The following is a 16,902-nucleotide window of genomic DNA, read 5'->3' on the forward strand; positions in this document are numbered from 1 at the left end:
AACTAATACAGACAGTTTGCCCCATACACTGGGGTCCTCGCCAAAGAGCTCAATCCTATATTGTGAGAGTGCTCTCAGTCAATGCGCTTTTGCTTGCCATGGCTTCTGTTTCAATCCACCTGGTTAAGCACCCTCAAAATCCAGCTTCAAATTTTCAGAATCTGGTCCAGCATAGAAAGGACTGAGAAGTTACCACTCCATATTGATCAAAGTAAAAACTGAACGAAGTGAAAAGTTAATAATCGTTAGATCCACCAGAAAAAGTGAGGTCACTGGGCAAACTGCTCTTCCCCAAATTGGAGAGACAGACAGCTGGAAACAGAGAATCACAACTTGCCAGAGCTAAAACCCATTTGTTGTTGTTTTTTTTTTTTGAAGCAACACCAGCAAGGTACGAACACCTAAACTGTAATTGACAAATTGTTTTGGCAGACAAGTCTAAGAGTTAAAAATTCCAGGAAGACCCAAACACAGAGATGTCCCCTCACTTTTGAGACTTTTATCTTCAGGGCTCTACCAAATCCTCACAGTGAATACCAGAGAAATATTCCATGATGCTTCCAACAGAGGGAGGGGAAAGGGAACCATTTAGAAAATACAGAAGAACATTTTATTCTTAAGAAGGTCTGACCTCAGGAGACACTTTCCACCAGAGCCTAACCTGCTGTGGTTTGATCAGAGCCTAACCTATTTAGGAGAAAAGTAATACCCAGTTCCAGCTTCCTCTAGCCATCTTATCATGTGTAAGGCAGGGAGGGACCTGTGAAACGCTGGTGAATTTCACAGTGCACAGGCTCACCATAAAACTGAAACCTAATCACGGAAGTGTAGTAGGCTGTTGCTACCCCCGCCTGGTCTCTACGTCCCTGAAGGCCTATTTACTGCAGTTCCTATTACCCAGTATGTCATATTTATCTTCCATCAAAAAATTATAAGGTATATTCAATGGCCAAAATCACAGCCTAAAGAGGCTAACCCAACACTAGAACCAAAGTCAAATGGGGTAAGAATGTTAGAATTATCAGACTAGAAATTTACAAAATAAGCATGATTAATATGCTAGGAGTTTTAAGGGAAAAAGAAGACAACATCCAAGAAAAGATGAATAGTGTAAGCATAAAGGAGGCACTTCTAAGAAAGAATCAAAACGAAATGCTAGAGATCAAAAATACTGTAACAGAAATAAAGAATGCCTTTGATGGGCTTGTTAGTAGAATAAACACAGCTGAGGGAAGAATCTTTGAGCTGGCAGATATAACAATAAAACTCCCAAAACTAAAAAGCAAATGGAAAAAAGATTGGAAACAAAATAGAATGGAAAGTCCAAGAATTACGATACAACTACAAAAAGTATATCTTGTGCGTAGTGAAAAAAACAGAAGAGGAAGAAAAGAGGAAGAGAAAGGAAGACATATTTGAAGCAATAATATCTCAGAATTTTCCTAAACTTATAAAAGAGGAAGAGAAAGGAAGACATATTTGAAGCAATAATATCTCAGAATTTTCCTAAATTTATAAAAGAGGAAGAGAAAGGAAGACATATTTGAAGCAATAATATCTCAGAATTTTCCTAAATTTATAAAACAGGAAGAGAAAGGAAGACATATTTGAAGCAATAATATCTCAGAATTTTCCTAAATTTATCAAAGAGGAAGAGAAAGGAAGACATATTTGAAGCAATAATATCTCAGAATTTTCCTAAATTTACAAAAGAGGAAGAGAAAGGAAGACATATTTGAAGCAATAATATCTCAGAATTTTCCTAAATTTATAAAAGAGGAAGAGAAAGGAAGACATATTTGAAGCAATAATATCTCAGAATTTTCCTAAATTTATGTCAGCCAAACTACAGACCCAGGAAGCTAAGAAAAAAATCAAGGAGGAGAAATGCACCCCCAGAAAAAGCTGTACATTAACATATCATATTCAAACATCAAAAAAATCAAGGATAAATAAAAATTATTGGAAAAAATAGGGAAGAAAACACCTTACCTGTGTAGGAGCAATGATAAAAATTATGTCTAATTCTCTCAGAAACCAATCAAACAAAAACAAAGTGGAGTGAATTAATTAAAGTATCAAAAGAAAACAAAAAAACACCAACCCACAATTTTTTTACCTTGCAAAATTACCCATTAAAAGTACTGAAGAAATAAAGACTTTCTCATATAAACAAAACTTGGGAGAATTTATTGCCAGCAACCCTGCCTTGCAAAAAATATTAAAAGAGGTTTTTTAGAGAGGGGAAAAATAATATAGGTTGTAGACTTAGATCTACATAAACAAGGGAAGAGCATCAGATAATGAATAAGTGAAGTTAAAATTTTAAAGAAAAATTTTATTTGTCTTATTGCTAATTGGTCTATGGAAACAATTCATTCAAAATAATAGCAACAATGCAGTTGGTCATTTATGCTTATGTATAGATGTATATTTTTGTGTGCTCATGTACAAGTGAAAAAATAGCAATGATACAAGGGACAGAGAAGGAATTAGTGTATTATTTTGTTATTAAAAGGTGCTCGTCCTACCTGCGAAATTGCATATCATTATTTGAAAGTAGACTTGGCTTAGTTGTGAAAGTATAATTAAACTTTAGGGAAACCATTCATTTTTTTAAAGAAGTGTAAGTTACGTGCCAAAGATAGAGATAAATAGAATCGTCAAATGCTCTATTAAAAGGAAGAAAGACCGAAAAAGAGTGAAAGACAGAAACAGCAACAAAGAACAATGGCAGCAAATGCCCCACATAAATAGAGTTAACTAAGCCTTGACAAAGGAGCAAAAGCAATACAATGGAGCAAAGAGCGTCTTCTGAACAAACTGTTCTGTAACAACTGAATATACACATGCAAAACATCAAGAGAGAGACTTTACACATTCTCAAAAATCATCTCAAAATGCATTACAGACGTGAATATAAAATGTAAAACTATAACTAGAAGATAATATAGGGGAAGAAACCTAGGTTACCTTAAATATGTCAATGACTCTTAGATACAACACCAAAGGCACAATCAATGAAACCCTAACTGACAAGCTGAACTTCATGAAAATTAAAACTCACACTCTGTGAAAAACAATTTCAAGAGAATGAGAAAACAAGCCATAAAATAGGAGAAAATATCTGCAAATGACGTACTTATCTGATAAAAATAATCACCACAGACATACAAAAATAAAAAAATAAATAATAATTTAATTAAAAATGGGCAGAAGACCTGGACACTTCACCAAAGAGGATATACAGATGCTAAGCAACCATATGAAAGATGTTCAACATCACATGTCATCAGGGAATTGTAAAGTAAAACAGCAGAGAAATACCAGTGCAGACCTATTAGAATGGTCAAAATAAAAGTAAATGACAACACCAAATGAGAAGGATGTAGAACAACAGGAACTGCCATTCACTGCTGGGGGAAATGAAAAGTAATACAGCTACTTTGGAAGACAATCTTGAACTTTTCTGTGAAGCTGAGCGTACTTTTTCAATACACTCCAGCAATCTTATTACTTGGCATTTACCCAAATGAATTGAAAAACATGATCATGAATGTTTATAGCAACTTAATTCATAATTGTCAAAACTTGGAAACCACCAAGATGCCCTTCATACATCCAGATAATGAAGGAAAAAAGAAAGAAATGATCTATCGAGCCACAAAAAGAACTGATAAGACTTTGTAGGTTACCAACTGCAAGAATCCAAACTTGTAAAGGCTACTCACTGTAACATTCCAAGTACATGGCATCCTGAAAAAGGCAAATTATGGAGACAGTAAAAAGGCAAGTGTTTGCCAGAGAAAGGGAGTCTACTAGTTGATTCTCATGCTGCTATGAAGAAATATCCAAGACTGGGTAATTAATAAAGGACAGAGGTTTAACTGACTCACAGTTTCACATGACTGACGAGGCCTCAAGAAACTTATAATCATGATGTCAGGGAAAACAAACATGTCCTTCTTCACATGGTGACAGCAAAAAGAAGTGCTGAGCAAAAGGGTTGAAAAAGCCCCTTATAAGCCCATCAGATCTTATGAGAACTCACTCACTCAACTGTCATGAGAATAGCATGAGGGTAGTCACCCCATGATTCAATTACCTGCCACCTGGTTTCTCCCACTACACAGAGGGATTACGGGGACTACAATTCAAGATGACATTTGGGTGGGACACAGCCAAATCATATTCCATCCTTGTCCTATCCCAAATCTCATGTCTTCGCATTTCCAAACACAGTCATGCCCTTCCAACAGTCCCCTAAAATCTTAACTTATTTCAGCATTGACTCTAAAGTCCAAACTGTCATCTGAGACACGGCAAGTCTCTTCCACCTATAAGGTTGTAAAATAAAAAGCAAATTAGTTATTCCCTAGATACAATGGGGGTACAGGTATTGGGTAAGTACACCCACTCCAAATGAAAGAAATTGGCCAAAATGTAGGGGTTACAGGCCCCATGCAAGTCTAAAATCCAGGATAGCAGTCAAATTTTAGAGCTCCTAAATGATCTCCTTTGACTCCAGGTCTCACACTGAAGTCATGCTGCCAATGGCCTTGGCAGCTCCACCCCTGTGGCTTTGCATGGTACAGCACCCCACCTTGCTGCCTTCATGGTCTGGCATTTAGTGTCTGTGGCTCTCCCAGGCACACAGTGCAAGTCATCAGCAGATCTACCATTCTCAGATTGGGGGATAGTGGCCTTCCTCCCACAGCTCCACTAGGCAGTGTCCCAGTGGGGACCTCATATTTTCCTTCGACACTCTCCTAGTAAAGATTCTCTATGAGAGCTCTACTCCTGTCACAAACTTCTGCCTGGACATCCAGGTGTTTCTGTACATTCTCTGAAATCTAGGGAGAGGTTCCCAAATTTCACTTCTTGACTTCTTGCACCTGCAGGCTCAAGAAAACATGGAAGCTGCCAAGGCTTGGGGCTTTCACCCTCTGAAGCCATGGCCCAAGCTGCTCCTTTTAGCCATGGCAGGAATGCAGGACACCAATTTCCAAGACTGCACAAAACCACAAGGCCCTGGAACTGGCCCAAGAAACCATATTTCCTTCCAGGCATGTTGTGGAGACATTTTCCCTATTGTCTTGGTGATTAACATTTGTCATTATTTACATAATTCTGCAGCTAGCTCGAATTTATCCTCAGAAAATGGGTTCTGCTTTTTTATCACATTGTCAGGCTGCAAATTTTCCAAACTTTTATGTGCTTCCTTTTCAAACATAAGTTCCAATTTCAAACAATATCTTTGCGAACACACAAAACTGAATGCTTTTCACAGCACCCGAGTAATATCTTGCTTTGCTCTTTAGTAAATTCTTCTGCCAGATGCCCTAAATTATCTCTCTCAAGTTCAAAGTTCCACTGATCTGTAGGGCAGAGGCAAAATGACACCAGCCTCTTTCTAAAACATAACAAGAGTCACCTTTTCCAGGCTGAGACCACCTCAGCCTGGACTTCAATGTCCATATCACAATCAGCATTTTTGTCAAAACCATTTCACAAGTCTCTGAGGAAATTCCAAACTTTCCCACATCTTCCTGTCTTCTTCTGAGCCTTCCAAACTGTTCCAACCTCTGCCCGTGACCCAGTTCCAAAGTCACTTTCACATATTCAGGTATGTTTACAGCAGTGCCTTACTCTCTGTGGTACAAATTTACGTATATCACTCCATTCTCACACTGCTGTGAAGAAATACCTGAGACTGGGTAATCTATAAAGGAAAGAGGTTTAATTGACTCACAGTTCTGCAGGGCTGGGGAAGCCTTAGGAAACTTACAGTCATGTCAGAAGAGGAAGCAAACACATCCTTCTTCACATGGTAGCAGGAAGAAGAATGCCAAGCAAAAGGGGGAAAAGTTCCTTATAAAACTATCAGATATTCTGAGAACTCACTATCATAAGAACAGCATGAGGGTAACCACACCTGTGATTAAAAACCTCCTGCCAATTCCCTTCCATGACATATGGGGATTACGGCAACTATAATTTAAGATGAGATTTGGGTGGGGACACAGCCAAACCATATCAGAGAGGTAGATGGAAGAAAAGGCAGAGCACAGATAATTTTTAGGCAGTGAAATTATTCTGTATAATAATATAATAGTGAATACATGCCATTATACATTTGTAAAATCCTACAGGACATAGTGAACCCTAATGTAAACTATGGGCTTTGAGTGATATTGTGCTAATGTGGGTTCATCAGTGGTAATCAATGCACCACTCACAAAGGGGATATTAATAGTGAGGGTCTGTGCATGAGTAAGGGAAGAGCATATGTAGGAACTATCTGTACTTTCCATTCCATTTTTCTGTAAATTCAAAACTGCTCCGAATCACAATAGTTATTAATTTTAAAAAGGCAAAAATTTCAATTCTAGGGACATTCCTCTGGTATATGTCTGTGCCTGCTAGACAATTCTTTCAGGTTTTTAGAGGTATGATCTCTTTAATCCTATCAAGCCAGCCACATTTTGCTTGGGTTGTACTCCAATTATTGATCAATCATCCAAAAGAAGAGATGGGCAGCTGAAGGGGACCCTTACTTGTTTTGTTGGGGAAAGTTCTCTGCAGTTTCTTTCTCCACAGCAGAAGTGCTAGCTCTTAGGGTTAGGTAGATGCACTAACTAGGTTCTGATGGTCCACCCGGAGTCTATACAGCTGAAATCCTTTGGAGAATCTATCCACATATTTCCATTGCAAATTACAGGTTCCCAGGTTTTCCCAACTAGGTCCTCTATTTTAGCATCACACATCTTTGACTGAGAATTTAAACGTCACTAGCACTCTTCATTCTTGACAATTCAATCCTGTGCTTGCACCACAGCTACGTATGCTCTTGCAATGTAGAAGAAGAGAACTTGTTTTCATGCTGCAACAAGGCCCGCTGACTCTAACACTTAGCCTTAAACTACCTGTTGCCAGTTTCTCATCCCTCCATAGGCATCCAGGACTTAGTAACAACCCACACCTCCTTTGTTTTTGTATTTTTTAGCTAGCTCCCTTTCCAATATCTGCATCATTGCACACACACACAAGGGTTTGCCGCTTCACATCACCACAAAGGACACATTTAGCAATTGGTAAATCTGTCTGTGCTGGGGACTAACCCTGATGCACATACCCTTCAGAACCAACACCGCTTTGCCAGCTAAGCAGTGAGTAATGTAGCCCCCAATCTCCATCTCACTGCCTCCCTTCTCAAATCACTTTTAGTACCAAGACTGCAGGTTCTGCAAGAAGAGACATCAAGATGCCAAGACAGAATTAGATAGATAAGACATTTTTTTCTGGTAAAATGTCTCCTAGGAATAATGGGAAGACGGAGCAAGATTATGCAGAGGGAGACTTTGGTCAGGGATGTAGGTATGGCATCTACGTATGGAGAGAAGGAAGGAGGGAGGAACTTCATGAAGGCTGGCAATAAAAGCAGCTCATCCAGGCTGATGGAAAGTCCTAGGACAAAGATTGCCTAGAGGGGTCTCATGTTGGGCAGGAATGGCTTGACTCCTGTATTAGTCTGTTGTGTGTTATTATAAGAGAATATCAGAGTAAGAATAATTTATTTTGAACAGATAATTATTTGACTCATGATTCTTAAGGCTGAGATATCCATGATTGAGAGGCTGGCATCTTATGAGGGCCTTCCTGCACCATCATGCCCTGGTGGAGGACATCACATGAGTGAGAGAGAGGGAAGGCAGCCAGACTCCTCCTTTTATTAGGAATCCCCTCCTGCTATAACTAACCCTCTCCTGCAAAAACAGCATCATCCATTCTTGAAAGCACAGCCTACATGACCTAATAGCCTCTTAAAGGTCTCCTCTCTCAGTACTGTTGAATTAGGGCTCAAGTTTCCAACACATTAGCTTTGGGTGACACATTCAAACATATCAACTTTAGCACCTGGCCATGCTTGGTCATCAGCTAGATGCCAACCAGGGAATACACCACATGACCTGGATGGATTTCTATTGTTTTATTATTTTTTAAAGAGATGGTCTCACTACGTCACAGGAAGAACTGAGCAGTATACTCCCCACACCTGCAAGATAGCAACACACTTTCAATTTAATTTGAACTTGTAACCTCCCTTGACACAATTTGTTTCCCTTTTTTCTCTTTAGCCTCTCCTACTTTTTACATACTGTTCCCAGGCTGGTAAATGAAACATCCCGTTGACCTGCAGGCAACAAGCAAGTGCCGTATTTTATCTCTGCAAAAAAATTTTGGGATCATGTGTGCAGTGGGTGTATTTGTCTGTCTGAAAATAATTTGTACACAGTGTTTACACACACAAACAGGCACATATTTAACTCTGGAGAACACTGTGAATACAGGGAAAGCTTCTGGTTGTAGTTGCAGTAAGATCTCATGGCTTTTAGATCCAATGACCAGTGGGTGATTCTCAGACTCACAGTCATTATAGGTCTTGGGATTTGGAGTTTTCTAAGCACTTTTGAAGAGATATCTAATTATCACATATTTTGTCTATTAACATGATGTAATCATAAAGGGGACAAGTAAAGCAAGATGACTTCTCAAGATGGCCTTTTGCACTAGTTAGTAAATCCTCACAGCTCATAAGATCCATTTTTCATCTCGCTTTCCAACCAGTCAGATAGAGTAGGAGGGTCTTTCTTATAGATTGAGTAACATTATGTGGTTCCTAGTAAAACCTGTCAGGGAAACAAAATTCAAACGGGTGTCTCTTATTCGGGGCACATGGAAATATTTCATTTTCTGCTTTAATAAATATTATGACTTTTAGACTAATGCCAAAGGAGTTCGGTATCTGCTACTGATTGGCTGGGTGGCAGTCTTTCTCCCTTCCCGTATTCTCATCTGTGTGATAAGAAGACTCTTGCCAATCCACTTGCTGGAGCTCCTACATTGGCAAAGAAGGGTGGCACCTGTGTCCATAGAAAGTGTTTGGAGGGCAGGATCCTCAGCAGGTGAAGGTGTGGGAGCAAATGAGAGCAGTTAGAGTCTGCCTGTCTGTATTAGTCCTTTGACATCATATCTGTTTAGCAAGGAGAGAAGTATAGGAATTAGAAGAACGTGCTTAGAAAGAGTTAGATCAATTGAATAATGCTGGGATAGTCAAGTATGAGTGAAAGGACATAGGATTATTCTCATTTTTATTGTATTTTGTAAAAAAAAAAAAAATTGGGGAGAAGTGAATCAAAACTAGTTCTCCCACAGGAACAGATTAAGTAGGACTACTCTATAGGACAAAAAACCTTCTAATCATAATAGAATTTTAAATATTAGATAACTACAAAATGGGTTTTCTTTTCAGTATTTGCAATCCCCTACTTTGAAAAGCTTCCCTTCACTTTAGCTACGTGGATATGGCTGTTGTGCCACAGATCCTATGTGACGGCCTTGTATATGGCAGGTGAGCTCACTGCTTATGTAGGTAGAACAAAAGCAGAGCCAGGTGAGGCAGAAAAGTGTTAGCCAACAGTGACTTGTCTTCCTGCTCCGTCTTTTGGGAGACTCAATTTTGTTTAGCTTTCCCCAATTCTGGGTGAAGGAACTTCTTCCCATGCTCACAGCATTCCATACCATTTTTCTTAGATTACTGTATCCTGGGTGGCCCCCACTTAACAAGCCATAGTTTGGTCCCATTATCATTACTTTTGTTTGCTTGATAAGAGAGAATTTGTGCTGAATCAACACTTGATGCAAATCCCACCTGGAGTGGTTCCAAGGAAAATCATGAGAGAATTAGTGACTACTAGAATTCAGTAAAGAGGAAAGGCACGATTTCAGAAGAAGAAACTAGTTACTGGTAACAAAATTAGGCTAGAGCCAGAGTGAATATGCAAGCAACTTGACAAGTCCAGTAGAAAATGGGTAAGAGGGCCGGGCGCGGTGGTTCACGCCTGTAATCCCAGCACTTTGGGAGGCCGAGGCGGGTGGATCACGAGGTCAAGAGATCGAGACTATCCAGGTCAACATGGTGAAACCCCGTCTTTACTAAAAATACAAACAATTAGCTGGGCACGGTGGCATGTGCCTGTAGTCCCAGCTACTCAGGAGGCTGAGGCAGGAGAATTGCCTGAACCCGGGAGGCGGAGGTTGCAGTGAGCTGAGATCTCACCATTGCACTTCAGTCTGGATAACAAGAGCAAAACTCCGTCTCAAAATAAAAAAGAAAAGAAAAAGAAAAAGAAAATGGGTAAGAGAAAACTTTCAGGAAAAAAGGCTGGAGGCATTCACAAGAGGAGTTTACCTTGGAGTCCGGAAATATCTGGCCCAGAAGATGGTCTCTGCACTAGTTTGTGTCTATATCTGCTTCTTACAGAAACATTCTTTAAAACTAACATCTGGCAAGAATGTTACAAATCCCTGTTTTTCCATTTTGGTGGAGTTTAGGCAATAGTTCCAGGGTTCTTGTCTCCTGATACTCATTTCATTGTCTGTATAAGGGCTGTTATTGCTAATCTAATGGATTTTTGACTATAAAACAGTCTGAGGAATAATTACCCCTGATATGAGCATAACATAGGCTTCTTAGTGTTTTTAAGATGGAGAGTGCCCAGTTTCACATGATAGATGACACAGACACTGCAGATTTTATGTTCTGAAATGGCCTTAGCATCCATTAGTCCACACCAGAGGTACACACAAAGTAAAACAACAAGAAAAGGCAAAATGCCAAGGGAGGAAGATGCAAATCTACACAGAATAAATCTACTGCTGTCAGAAGCTCAAATAGACTCTGTCAAGAGAGATGGAAAGGCTTGACTCTATGCACACAACAGAAAGTTTCAGGCAAGAATTTTCTGTACTTTTCAGGTGGGTCTGTATAAGTGCTCAGAAAGAGTAGAGGAAAAATAGAACCCTTTTAAAAGCAATGTAAAGTTTCTGATTCTTCATCACTCATGTACCCATTATCCATCCACTCACTTATTGTTCATTCAGCCATTCATCATCCATCTGTCTGTCCATCCATTCATCTACTCACCATGCACCATCCACCCACCCAGCAACCTAGCCATCCATCCATCCATGCATCCAAACACTGTCTCCCATATGTCTTTTTCAAAGTTGTCTTTCTTACTATTCTGATATGTGTTTATCTTATGTTACTCCTAAAGAGTAAGAGAGGGTCGGCTCATGCCTGTTATCCCAGCACTTTGGGAGGCCGAGGCGGGCGGATCACCTGAAGTCAGGAGTTCACGACCACACTGACCAACATGGTGAAACCCCATTTCTACTAAAAATACAAAAATTAGCTGGGTGCAGTGATGGGTGTTTGTAATCCCAGCTACTCAGGAGGCTGAGGCAGGAGAATTGCTTGAACCCAGGAGGCAGAGGTTGCAGTGAGTCCAGATTGCAACATTGCACTCCAGCCAGAGCAACAATAATGAAACTCTTTCTCAAAAAAAAAAAAAAAAGTAAGACAGGAGACAGTGCAAATGATAGTTAAATTAGTTACATTAATAAACACATCTAACTTCTAATTTGAGACCTCTTTGCCTCCTCCCCAGTGAGAACTTAACCTCAATTAATTCAGAATAAACAAAAGCATTTTAGAATGTTCTTAGATAAGTTGGGGATTCTCATCTGTCATTATGTCTCTGTCTCTGAACTGGTTCTCTTTAACCTTTAGGTCACTAAGCCATGCCAATCATATTACCATGAGAGGATGTGGTCCTTGCTCATTGTCATCTATCCACTCTGGTATCTGCCGACTTTGTCCACGTCTCTCCTGGTCCCCAGTTGTTAGTCCCTAGAGGTCTTTCTATATCTACCTTTTTGATCCTTAGGGCACTCAGCCAACTTGCTCTTATCCCTAACTTCTGTGAACATAGGACACTTGAGCATGCTCTCCTCTGACACTCCAAGTCTGGGAAAATTCAAGAGCCCAGCTCAGACCCTCTTTTTTCCACATGCCACTCCACGTTACTGACTATGCACACCACTGACAGGCTCTGCAAGAAACTTTTGCCTGGTTTCTGGCCAGCTCACACCATCTTTTGGTTGGCTGTGATAATGAACCACGTGACCTTTGGTCATTAGATTCTCAAATATGTCTCTGTATTTTATATTTTTTAGTTCTTTTACTGTGCCCCTCCCACAAGCCGAAAAGTAGGGGGTAAAATTGGAGCCTAGGTCTCTCAACATTCATGTCTAAACTGCTGCTTCTCTATATACTTTCTATCTCCCCATTCTGTCTACGGGAACTTTATGGATTTTAGGGGAAAAGTAACTCTTTTTCATCACTTTTTTTTGAGACCTATTGGTTACAGCATCTTTCATGTTCTGATTCTTTCAATATTTATGCTATTACGAAATAAAAACTTGACTTCCAAGACTATTTATGCCATGAGCTTCAAAATGTTATTTGAAAAAGCAAATATTGAATATTAACTTGTGTGTACAGGTGTTTGTTTCCACTAAAACAACCCCTTTACCTGAGACATGGAAGTCAAGGAGTGTAATACACAGACTTGTAGGGGTGGTGTAAGGAACGTTTATTAAGGTGTCAACTTATCATCGTACCACATGCCCCAGGCATGTGACAACCTGGATCCCTGCTTCATCTCCTGCAGCCACCCTCCACCTGTGCTCTGTGTTCTGCTTTAATCACTCCCAGATCCACTTAAACCTGACATATTGCCCTAACAGTCTGTGGCTTTGAACAAACCCTAACAGTCTGTGGCTTTGAACAAACCCTTGCTTTGCTCTAAACACCTTTCCTATATGGAAAACTCCTATGCATTTTCCCAAACCCAATTAGAGTTTGTTTTTTCAAAATCTTCCATAAAATTCCTAAACTAAATGGGACATTTTCTTACCAGCACACTGTCTATTTGAAACTTACATTTCCAATATTTAATATAGTACTGGCACATAGATACTCAGAAATTAGCAGAAGGGAGTTTCTAAGTAAGAAAAAAAGAATCAAGGGAAGGAAATAGAAAGTTTATTCCATACCCAAGTGAGTAAAGTGTTATAAATAATCAAAGCCAACATCTGCCTGTTGCCTGCATTGTAGTTATCACTATGCTACATACTTCATTAAAATTATTTCACTGGACGTGACAATTTTATACCCCCATTTTTTGCATATGAAGACTCTAAGCTACAGATAAGTTAAGCAACTTATGCAACCTTTTTGATGCTCTGCTGAAAGGCTAGGGAAATATGCCTTAGTACCTGCCTTAGGTGTTGTTTTAGTGTCTTTTTCTGCTGTTCTTTGCTTCTTCATGAGCTTTTCTTGGCTGTCCAGCTGCTACTGAACACATTCTCTTCCCAACACCTAAGACTCTGCTTCTTGGATATTAAAACATAATATCTGGCATCAGAAAACCCTTCTGTAAATACAGTCCTATCATATTTTCTCTTCATTGAGTTAAGTTCTTGAAGCCTATTTGTCTTTCAAATGTACTTTTTTGTGAAGACTAAAAAAGATAACTTATATGCTCCTTAAATGTAGTTTTCAATTCCATCCTCCACCAAGATGATTATGCAGAGCCCATGTTTATATGTTCTATGCTCTTCTAGTCTTAAAACTCTGGCTGTCGCACCCACAATTAATGGGTTGGTTAGATGATCAGAGGCACTGTGAGGCGTTTTCATGAAGCAGGATATAACTGTCTGGCACCATGATGACTGCAAATAGAAATGAGTTTGGTTGGAGGCCATGAAATAGGTATTTTGGAACACCAGGCCTTACATTACTAAATTCGGCCAATACTACTCCCTGCCTCCCCAGTTACAGGCAGCACCAAAGAAGCACAGCCTTCAAACTACATGGATATAATTTCTTTTTATTCCTTTTCTAATTTCATTGCCTGGCTGAAAATATATTGGATCATATCTCTTTTGAATGTGGCAAGTCTAAAGAAGAAGGCAAGACCAAGGCCTCCAGGCACTATTCCCATCCACGCCCACCCTCCAGACAGCCATGTGACACTTGACAGATGGAGTTTGGATGGGGTCAGAAGCCAGGAGTGTTTGAGTCAATGCTGGCTGAGAAGAATCACAGAAGTGGGATGAATTGGTTCCCTCGAACACATGGGACATGAGATCTCTCTTTAAATTTGGAAACAATGTCCACCGATACATGGAAAGAAAATTTTCTGTACTTCTCCAGAGTTCAGAACTTGTACCATGAATGGTTTTGGGATATGAGGGATCAGATCATCTTGAGTGAGAACCCCAACACTTAGGGTTAGCTTCCAGGGGAATGAACTGACTGATGAATTATATTCCATGCAAGGGCAGGGAGAGACCAGAGTTCAAGAGCTTTATTGCCTATCAGAAGAGCAAGTTTAGATTCCGGTTAGATCATATGGAAGAATCCAACTCTCGGATGAGGCACACATCCCTTGGCAAGCCATGACACCTGAAGAATCTTACTTAACTGGAGCCTGTGGTCCTGTCAACAAATAAGACTTTGAAACTAACCACCTCAAAGGTTACTACTTCCAGATCTAAAATTCGGGCAGCACAAACAACCCAGTGGTCTCTTCTATTATTTTCATCTCTCTTTTTATAAAATTCAAATAATCTGTTGCAAGGGTGTTACATTTTCTATTATTTTATAGAGCCATGTGCCTAAGAAATGGATTCTGTGAAAAAAAAAGGGCCAAACCACAATCCCAGGAAGAAAGTACAATTAGTTCAAAAGAGTAGGTTCAATAAGATCATCCTGATGCTCAGTCACAGTAAAAGTAAAATAATTTTTCATAGTAAAATATAACATCTAAGGCAAAATTATGCTTGAGGCTAACCAACCTTTTCCTAGCAAAAAAAAAAAAAAAAAATGAAAAATAGAAAAAAACCAGCACATCCTGAAATAAATTGCACAATATAGATACTTGAAATGATGAATATTCCCAGCTCTTTATTTTGTTTATGTCCTGAGAGTCCACGGTTGATTTTACAGATGATTATACATTACTTTAAATATTTAAGAGGCTTTTGAAACACTCAAAAAAGAAAAAAAAAGAGACATTGTTCTTAAGGTATGAGGTAAGGATGATTACGCTCTGTTCACTACAGTAGCTATTGTTCAATAAATATTCAACATAGGTAAAAAAACGATGCTTTCTATTATACTCTGTTAACAGCAGAACAGGTATCCTTTTATTTCACAAAGAGCATTCCTTCTTCCATACAATGTGCCCAGTTGTTGTTCGCAGAGTTCGGGGTGGCTTTTCTCACTACAAAAGAACATTACTAAAGGCCAGAGGATGCAGGCCATCTTCCTTTTCACTCCTGGGGAAGATGATGCAACAGATGGGTTTCTGGTGTAGAAACTAGCTCCAATGATAATAGTCAGCTAACTTGAAAGTGCTGAGGAGGCCATCCCACTGAATGGTCAGGATGGCCTGTGAGTCAACCCTTCAGAATGCTCGCGTGCTGCCATTTACTGTGAATGAACCCACATTTAACTCATAGAAACTTATCGTGGTGTCTTAGGGGTGAGGGAGAGAAGATCATAAGACACCTCCATGATATTCTTGGAAGCTTCTTGAAGGAATTTTGTATTTCTTGAAAAGGAGCAATCCCAGGAGTGATGTTAGAGCCTGTGTAGCTTCATTTGCAACTTTGCAGCTCACAGCTTTTTCACACCAGAACAGTGGCAGGGAGGGGAGAGAGCTCTAGGCTTACTTAGAGTTTTGCAAACCATGAGCTTGTTGGATTGGCTTGGGTGAGGCAAGTAATCCTTTGAGTGTGCTATCTATAAAACCAGCACTATTACTTAGAGGTATAGCTTAGAGTAAAGGGAACCAAATGAATGGAACAGCCTGGAAAAATCCTAAGATAGTACTTCCCAAGAATATATATAGTAAATGCTCATTTAAGGTCATTGGTAAGTTCTTAAAAACTGCAACTTTAGGCAAAATGACATATAACAAAACCAATTTTACCATGGGCTAATTGATACCAACAAGAGTTCCGTTCTTGCTGTGTATATCTGGTCCCCAGCAGTCACCAAACATCTAAATAAAGACCCAAACCACAATGTTAAACATTAAAATAAGTGTGAGTTATCCATAGATTTCAGAAAACTTAATAAAAACAAACAAATGCTTTTACCCAGTTTGTGGTGAATCGATGAATCATGTTAGTCATAGTGATGCTGGGTTAAATCAAGATATTCTTTGTTGGCAAAGAAAAATTGTAAGATTCTTCTCTTACTGCCATATACTTCAAAGACAATAACCAACAGGCTGCGCTCTGAGAGCTTTCAAAGTGCGTTGTTTATTTTCATGCATTTCTGTGACTATTGTACACTTCATAGATTTTTATCGCACAATATTTTGTGTTCATTCATTTTCCAACCTGCTTATTCCAGCTCAGGGTTGCAGGTAGACAGAGCCTATCACAGCAGCCCTGGGTGCCAGGTGGAAAGCAACCCTGAACAGGACAGCATTCCACCACAGGATGCACTCACAAACACACCCACACTCATCAGACTCAGACTGGGTCAATTTAGACATGCCAAGACACCTAAGGTGCACATATCTGGGATGTAGGAGACAACAGAAACACCCAGGGAAAACACACACAGATGTGGGGAGAACATGCAAATTCCACACAGCAGACCCAGACAGAAATTGATTTTTTTCATCAACATTGTAACAAGCTGATGTTGAGCAAAATGGCTGTACTCCAGGAATTGCTACATTAAAAGAAGTTAGTCATAGGATATATGTCAATAGTTTCAAATGGGTGTTCAGGAAAAAAATGCAAGAACGAGTGAGAATAAATGGTAGAAGGAAAGGGAGAGTTAGGTGAGTGAAAGAGGAAGAAAGAAGAAAACGAAACAGAAGAGAAAGGAAATAAGGAGTTAAAGAAGGGAGGAAGACAGGGTGGAAGAATCCCAGCTACATTCCCTTGGGAACTGTCGCTGATCACACC

This window comes from Callithrix jacchus, chromosome 3 (genome assembly GCF_049354715.1).
Source record: "Callithrix jacchus isolate 240 chromosome 3, calJac240_pri, whole genome shotgun sequence".
Classification (NCBI taxonomy): Eukaryota; Metazoa; Chordata; class Mammalia; order Primates; family Cebidae; genus Callithrix; species Callithrix jacchus.